This window comes from Diabrotica virgifera, chromosome 3 (genome assembly GCF_917563875.1).
Source record: "Diabrotica virgifera virgifera chromosome 3, PGI_DIABVI_V3a".
Classification (NCBI taxonomy): Eukaryota; Metazoa; Arthropoda; class Insecta; order Coleoptera; family Chrysomelidae; genus Diabrotica; species Diabrotica virgifera.
Window position 1 is genome coordinate 230,265,989 of NC_065445.1, and position 8,436 is coordinate 230,274,424.

An 8,436-nucleotide genomic window follows, 5' to 3' on the forward strand; every position below is an offset into this window, starting at 1 on the left:
ACAGAGGTGTCAATTGTTAACGCTAAGTTAGATAACTTTTGGAATAGCAAGTTTTAAATCTTTAATTTGTTTTCTTTAAATCATTGACAGGATAAAACCACTGCCTCATACCTACAATTAAACAACGGTGAAGAGAAACAAACAATCATGGAAACAAATACAAACTAAAAAATATAAGAAATGAAAAAAAATTCGTTAATCGTGGCATGACAAAACAAGAGAGAAAAGTAAAAACCAAATCCAACAACTTGCTAAAAACGAAAAAAAAAAGTGAAAGGAAGTAAAAATAGTATTGTTCTGAAGCTATTGTTATGGCACCTTAATGCAATGTACTATTTTAATTGGGAATAAGTCATCATTTTATTTTGAAACTAAGTTTATTCGACGTTTCGATTTCCACTTCGGAAATATCGATTTCCACTTCGGAAATCGATATTTCCGCAGTGGAAATGGAAACGTCAAATAAACTTAGTTTCAAAATAAAATTTTGGCTTATAACCAGCTAAATTAGTAGATTGAAGTAAAAATAGGATACAATAAAGTTACAATAAATTAGTTAGGGGAGAGTAGTACAAAGTGAAACAAAAAAAGTTTTTGAGTTCAAAAAATTTATTTTTGAATTAAAAGGAAAATTTTCAAAGCAGTATGTTACACTAACTCTTGCTTAACATTCTAAGAACGAAATTGGCTAAAAATTCACATAATGAAAAAAGATAAAACTTAAAGAAAAAATACCGAAATTTGTTTCACTGTGTACCAGAATCGGTACACAGTGAAACATATTATATTGTTCGACCACTCTAACTTTTCCCATGCGTCACGATTCATTTTTAAACAAATTAAGTCAAAACATAAAGTGAAACGAACGTCGATGTGTATATACATTTTGTATACTGTATGCTATATACTATACAGTGATGAGCGCGCTAATAACCGGCAAAATAGCGCAAAAGATGGAAAACGTGATACATTGCGAAACAAAAAGAGAAAAAGCTAGTGGAGATGGAAATGATCGTTATAAACCTATAAATTAACATTACATTACATAATTTCCCACCTTTGTACGTATCAGAGGAGTATGACAACTGTCACTGTGACAGTAATATTTTATAAAATACTCCTGTCACAGGCGTCTAAAGGTGGGAAACTATTTAATGTAATGTTAATTTATACGTATACAGTAGAACTCCGATTATCCGTGTGCGGATTATCCAGGCTGCGGATTATCCGTGCTATGATTTTCTATTACTTAAATTGCATTTTTGAGGTTTTATCAAAATAGCGTCACTGTAAATCACTCGACGGAAACTCTATACGCGGAGAGGGAGACTCATAATGAAAGATTTATTTTTTCTGTTGTCTTTTTATGGTAGGGCTATATGTATGGATATACGTACATATGTATTACAATAAGAAATATATGTTCGGATTATCCGTGCTTTTCAATTATCCGTGCCAACGTCCGGTCCCGAGGAGCACGGATAATCGGGGTTCTACTGTATAACGATTATTTCCACTTCCATTAGTTTCATCTCTTTTTGTTTTGCAATGTATTATGTTTTCTATCTTTTACACTATTTTGCCGGTTATTAGCGTCATCACTGTATACATTGGCGTAAGTTTCACTTTATGTTTTGATTTAATTTATTTGAAAATGAATCGTGCCACATGGGAAAAGATAAAATGGAACATATCTAATGTTTTAAGAATACGTTTGACCACGTAAAGCTCTTATCTAACATCTAACGATCCAAAGTCAATATTATTAAATTTATAATAACCAGATTATTGCAGTTTTTAAGCACATATCGTCTTAAAGTTACATAACTAATATTATATCTCTCGGCTGCTTCACTTAGAGAATAATTTTCCTCTAATACCAACTTTGTGATAGGGATGACAAAATGTGCATTTGCGGATGATGCGGTATACAGCAGGAAACGAGAATGGCCTAAGAGAAAGCTTAATAGTATGGAATGAGGTAATAACAAAATACGATATGAAACTAAACAAGAATAAGACAAAGACAATGGTAATAGATAGAAGTAGAAAAAGGATAAATATGCAAATAGATGGAGTAGAAATAGAGCAAGTCAGTAAATATTAATACCTAGGTGTAATATTTGAAGAAAACGGAAATCAAGAAATAGGTAGAAACTATAGGATACAAAAAACAAAGAGACTATATTATGCAATAAACAGTGGATTTGTAAATGGACGAGAAATATCAAGAATCACGACCTGTACTCACATATGGATGTGAATCGTGAATATTGTCAAAAAGGAATAAAAGTAAACTGCAGGCAATATAAATGAAATATCTAAGAAGAGTAATGGGAGTGACAAGAAGGGATAGAGTTAGGAATATAAAAATAAGAGAAACATTAGAAATAGAACCATTAGAAACTTATATAGTAGAAAGACAGCTGGGTTGGTGGGGACACCTTCAAAGAATGTGTGATAATATACCTGTTAAAAGAATCTGGAAAAGTAGAAATATAGAAAGGAAAAAACGTGGTAGTCCAAGAAAACAGTGGAATGCAGTAATAATGGATATTTTGGAAAAGAGGGGAACAACATGGAACGATGCCAAAAAATTAACAGAGAACAGAAAGATATGGAAGAAAGCGAATAACAATAAATAATGAAAGAATCAGAAACAGATCCCTACACCTCAGGGTAGAAGGGATAAAGATTATATATACCAACTTTGTGGAATCAGCCATTACATAAAATATGCAGGCGTTTGTTTTCTAACCATCTAAAATATCAAAATATCAAATTGTTGGTAATAATTTTTAATATTACGCGTATCACTGTGTACCAACGGTACACAATGAAACGCGTATCACTGTGTACCACATAACACTGTTTTAGTGTGTACCAATAACCTAATCACACAATAAAATTTAAAACTTTGCTATGCGAGTCGTTATCTGACAAATTATTGTGTTTTAGGTTATATTATTACATAGGTAAAATGCCATTTTAATAGTAAGAATGGTTGAAATCGGCTGTTAATTAATAAAAAAATACATGTCAACTACTATTATTAAGTTACTACATAACTTTACAAAACATAAAATCCAATTATTATTCGCAAAACGTATACCAAGCACACGAAAGCTAACAAAAATATTCTACTCCACTGAGCAACTGTAGATTCCACAAATGCGCTTTATGGTAGGGGAGCAAAGTATGCTAAATTTGCAGTCACTCTAGCGTTATGGGGACCTATTGGGTTGTGATTATTAGGTTCTAAAACCAAAAAAAGTTAAGTAAAATTTTCCATTTTAGTGGGAACTTTCCACTTTTTAATTAAATTTTCCATTTCCAACAATCGTTTTTCTGATTATAGCGCCAGCTATCCATAATTCGAAAAAATGTCTCGAATAAAAGATGCTTATTTTTACGTAAAGAATCCAAATCTGTAATAAAAATTTGGGGGTCCTATTTAAGATTTTAAAGTAACCCCCACCCCACCTCCGTGGGTTATCGTGTTTGGTACCATTCGATAGATTTCTGAAAAACATTTTGAAAGTGTATTTTGCAGTTTTTCGATCTGATGTTTATTTTGCGAAATATCGCGGAGTTTGTACTTAAAATTTTAAATTTACTCCCCACCCTTCTCCGTAGGGGTCATGTTTAATATCATTCGATAGATTTTTGAAAAATATTGAAGACGTATTTTTTAGTTTTTCGATCTGACATTCATTTCGCGAAATATTAGCTTTTTTTGTGAAACTTTTTGACTCACCCATTTCCTTACGCGCCGCTCAAATCGTCAGATTTTTGAAATATTCACTCTTTTGCATGTACTTAACTTACCTTATCTTAATCTGACAATTTCAAGTATTTTTAAGGATAGATTTTTTTTTTCGGGCTCCCCTTAAAGAACTTCCTTGTGTTAAGAGCCAATATGTGGTAGATATACATCTGCAGAGTACCAGGTTTCTCCCCATATGATAATCTGACGCGCTCGAGTAACTGCAAAAATCCCCGCTTGGGCTTACCTACCATTACGAGGACGCGAAATTAAAAAATAAATTTCCGTGTTTCACTGTGAACCATTTATCACTGTGTACCACTTTCCCCTAAATGAAAAAATAGAGAAATCTGTTTTAAAAAGAGTAATGAAACAACGAGCGGAGTACAGGACAGTGACAAGATACAGTCAATGGACATGAATATGGATAAGAAAAAAACCTATAGAAAGAAACGATAAACAAAAATAAAACGGAAAAAAACCAATAAAAAATTCAACTAAAATGACAGTTAAAAAATGAAAAAAGGCAGGACTCAAAATGTGAAGGAAAATAACAATTTGAAATTGATACATGGAACTTAACATGATACAAAGGAAAATAATGCGAATTAGTGAAAGAAATGGAAGAACATAAAATATAAATATGTATTAGCGAAACAAACAAATGTGGAAAAGGCAAAGCAAAAATAACAGAAAATGACACGATGTAGGTACTCCTCCGGAGTTAAAAAAAGAACATAGAGCGAAATAAGGAGTAGAAATAATAGTAATAGAGGCACTAGACAAAATAATATCGGAGTTTAAACCTATAACGTCAAGAATAATGTACATTAAAATAGAAATGGAATGAGAAAGATACACATGACCAGAACAAATATTAATATATGCATCAACAGAAAAACGGAAGAAGAAAAAATGAAATAATTCTACAACAAACTACAGAACACCCTAGACAAGATAAGAGAAAAATGAAAAAAAAAATAGTAGAAAAAAAATATGGAAAGATTGAAGAAGGAATAATAAACAGAAACGGAATTATTATGATCACATTCTTTCAGACAAACGACCTGGTAATAGGAGACCCCTTCTCCCAGCAATCAGTGCAAGAACAATATACATTCATAGCAGAAGGCAGAGAAGTAAAAAAGATAATAGACTATAATGTAGATATTATCTATAGATACAAGAAATAAAATAAAATATAAAACAAGTTTGGGCAGATGGAAGAAATCGGAACGCATCATAGACTGGTAATGGCAGAGATGATCTGGTGAAAACCTGTACAATAAGGTCGGATAGAATATAACTGAATAACAATAAAAAAGTTAAAAGATGAACAAAAGAAAAGGAGATATCAAAAAGGAACTGATAAAGAGTTCAAAATGACAAAGATAAATAAAACTGAAATGAGGATGGAAGAAAAATGCGAAAAATTTAAAGAGGTAATAATAAAGAAGGCCTAGACAATAGGTAGGGCATTAAAAATCAAAAAATCAAAAAAAAAAACAAGGAACGGTGGAATACACATATACAGGAAGAAGTGAGGTAAAAGAAAATTGCATGTAAAATACAATAGGACTAGATAGGATCAAAACAAAAAGAATACCAAAAGTATAAAAACAGTAAAAGAACTAGTAAGAAAGAAAAAAATAGAAAGAAAAAGGGAATCAACCAGGAAACTAAATTCCATGATGTGTATAACCCACGGTAATCACATTACCAATTCCATATAGAAGCGAGACTTAGATTATAAATAATAGACATGAAAGTAGGTACCATTGACGCAGCAGAAATGAAACAATTCAGAAAGATGGCTCGAAAAACGAACCTGTACAGTGAAAGAAACGAAAACATCAGAAACGAGCTAAATTAAACAGGAACCAATAGAAAAGTAATAGAAAAAAACTGAACTAGTATGGACACATAACACATAATTGAAATTGATGAGAATAGACGAGTAAAGAAAATTACGGAGGTCAAAATACAGGGAATAAGAAGAAAGGATAGACATCGGAAGGGGTGGAAATGGGTAAAAGAAGGATATACAGGGTGAGTCATGAGGAACTGTATATACTCCTACCTCGTATGGAGGCCCCTATGGGGAATAACAAATGACCATTAAAAAGTGTCTGCTCCCATTTTTTAATAATATACAGGGCGAGTTGTTAATTTTTACAGAAATTTTTATTTGTCATAATTTTTGAATGGTCTCTTATTTTGCTCAATCGTTACACTATTACCACCCAATGAACTGATTTATTCAAACTAGAAAAAAATCAGGTCCGGCTTTAAAAAATTAGTTCGTTTTGGTCTTAGAAAAAATTTCACCCTGTATACGGTTTTTGAAAACTCTAATAAGAATTTTACAAATTAGACAAATAGGCAATTAAAATGGCATATTTATTTTTTCCCCACACGATTACTTATCTTTTATAAAAAAATCAAATTTTACTATCAATTAAAAATTTGGTAAAGTGAACCATAGATTTAAAAAAATTAACTTTTAACACAAAAATTAATTTTATTTGAACAAGTATTTAATTTATAAGTTACCACTCAACTGATTTTTCAAACTAGAAAAAAATCAGGTCCGGATTTAAAAAATTAGTTCGTTTTAGTCTTAGAAAAAATTTCACCCTGTATATAGTTTTTGAAACCTCTAATAATAATTTTACAAATTAGACAAATAGGTAATTAAAATGGCTTATTAATTTTTTCCCCACACGATTACTTAATTTTTTATAAAAAAATCAAATTTGACTATGAATTAAAAGCTTGGTGAAGTGAACCATAGATTTAAAAAAAAAAGTAGCTTTTCTTGCAGTAGTATATTGTACAACAAGAGAGAAAAAAGACATATTTCTCACGAGCGCAGAAGTTTGTTGGCACGAGCCGAGGCACGAGGCGAGTGACGCAAATCAAGTGAGAGAGAAATATGTCATTTTCTCTCGTGTTGTACACTGTACTTTTTCTATGGATGCGTTTTTGTCAAGAGTTAAAACTTCAAAATTAAATAATTTAGGTGCTTTTATGTAAATTATATGCCTAAATTGAAATAAAATACATATATACACATGGGTATTTAATATTCTTAATATTTATATACTTTATTTATTTCAAATTATAATTCACAGTTGAAAAGTCTTAAAAGGTAATTTTTGATAAGTTTTGACAAGTTGTTTGACATTTTGTTTGACAAAAATAATTCTGTTTGTATTGTGCATGTTACCATAGAAATGGCGATCATATGTATGTAAACCGGCGGTGAACCCGTGAGAAAAAATATTTCTCACTGCAATGGCCGACTTTTCTCACTGCCTGAGAAATTGTTCGTTTTAAATGTATGTATGTAGTGAGAGAAGTTGCACATTTTATAGCATCCATAGAAAAAATCTATTTTTTTGAACATATATTTAATTTATACATATGTATTAATACTTCCACAGCTTGTGCTATACGTTGTAAATAATAAAACCCTTTTAGGGTTAAAATCAGGTGATCTAGGTGGTCATGCATGAGGCCCTCCGCGCCCTATCCATCTACTATTTCTATAAGTCACATCGTGATGCCCCATCGTGCATAAAGTACATACCTCGGGCGGCTACATTGGCAAGTAGATTCGGCAAAATATTTTGTAAGATATGATAATGCAAAAAAGTACAAATAGTGTAAGAAACACAAATAAATAATATCAATGGCGAACGAAAACTCAAATTATGTACTCAAACAACGAAAATGTCAATATCATTTTTATACACATAGTACATTACATGGTATTAATACATGATGAGAAGGTAGTGATGCAAAAATATTTCTTTTTGTTTTTGTTTAATTTAGGTTTATTTATTTATCTCCTTTTTGTCAAACAAATATTATACAGGATGATGTTTTAGTATTATTCAAAACAACCTGTTCCTTTTGAAATTCTGGAAATTGGCTAAAAAGGTTGTATTATTTAAAGCGTATAGCACGAGCAGTGGTAGTATTATTAATTATAAATTAAATATTTCTTCAAAAAAAATTAATTTTTGTAATAAAAGTTAATTTTTTTTAAATCTATGGTTCACTTTCCCAAACTTTTATTTCATAGTCAAATTTGATTTTTTTATAAAAAAAATAAGTCATTGGGTGGGAAAAAATAAATATACCATTTTAATTGCCTGTTTGTGTAATTTGTAAAATTCTTATTAGAGTTGAAATATATTATAGGGTGAAATTTGTTCTAAGACCAAAACGAACTATTTTTTTTTTAAGCCGGGCCTGATTTTTTTTTCTAGTTTTAATAAATCAGTTGATTGGGTGGTAACTTATAAACTAAATATTTGTTAAAAAAAATTAATTTTTGTAATAAAAGTTAATTTTTTAAATCTATGGTTCACTTCACCAAACTTTTAATTCAGAGTCAATTTGATTTTTTTATAAAAAATTAAGTAATCGTGTGGGGGAAAAATAAATATACCGTTTTAATTGCCTATTTGTCTAATTTTTAAAATTCTTATTAGAGTTTTCAAAGATCGTATACAGGGTGAAATTTTTTTAAGACCAAATCGAACTAATTTTTTAAAGCCGGACCTGATTTTTTCTAGTTTGAATAAATCAGTTGATTGGGTGGTAATAGTGTAACGATTGACCGAAATAAGAGACACATCGATCTTACCGTTCAAAAATTA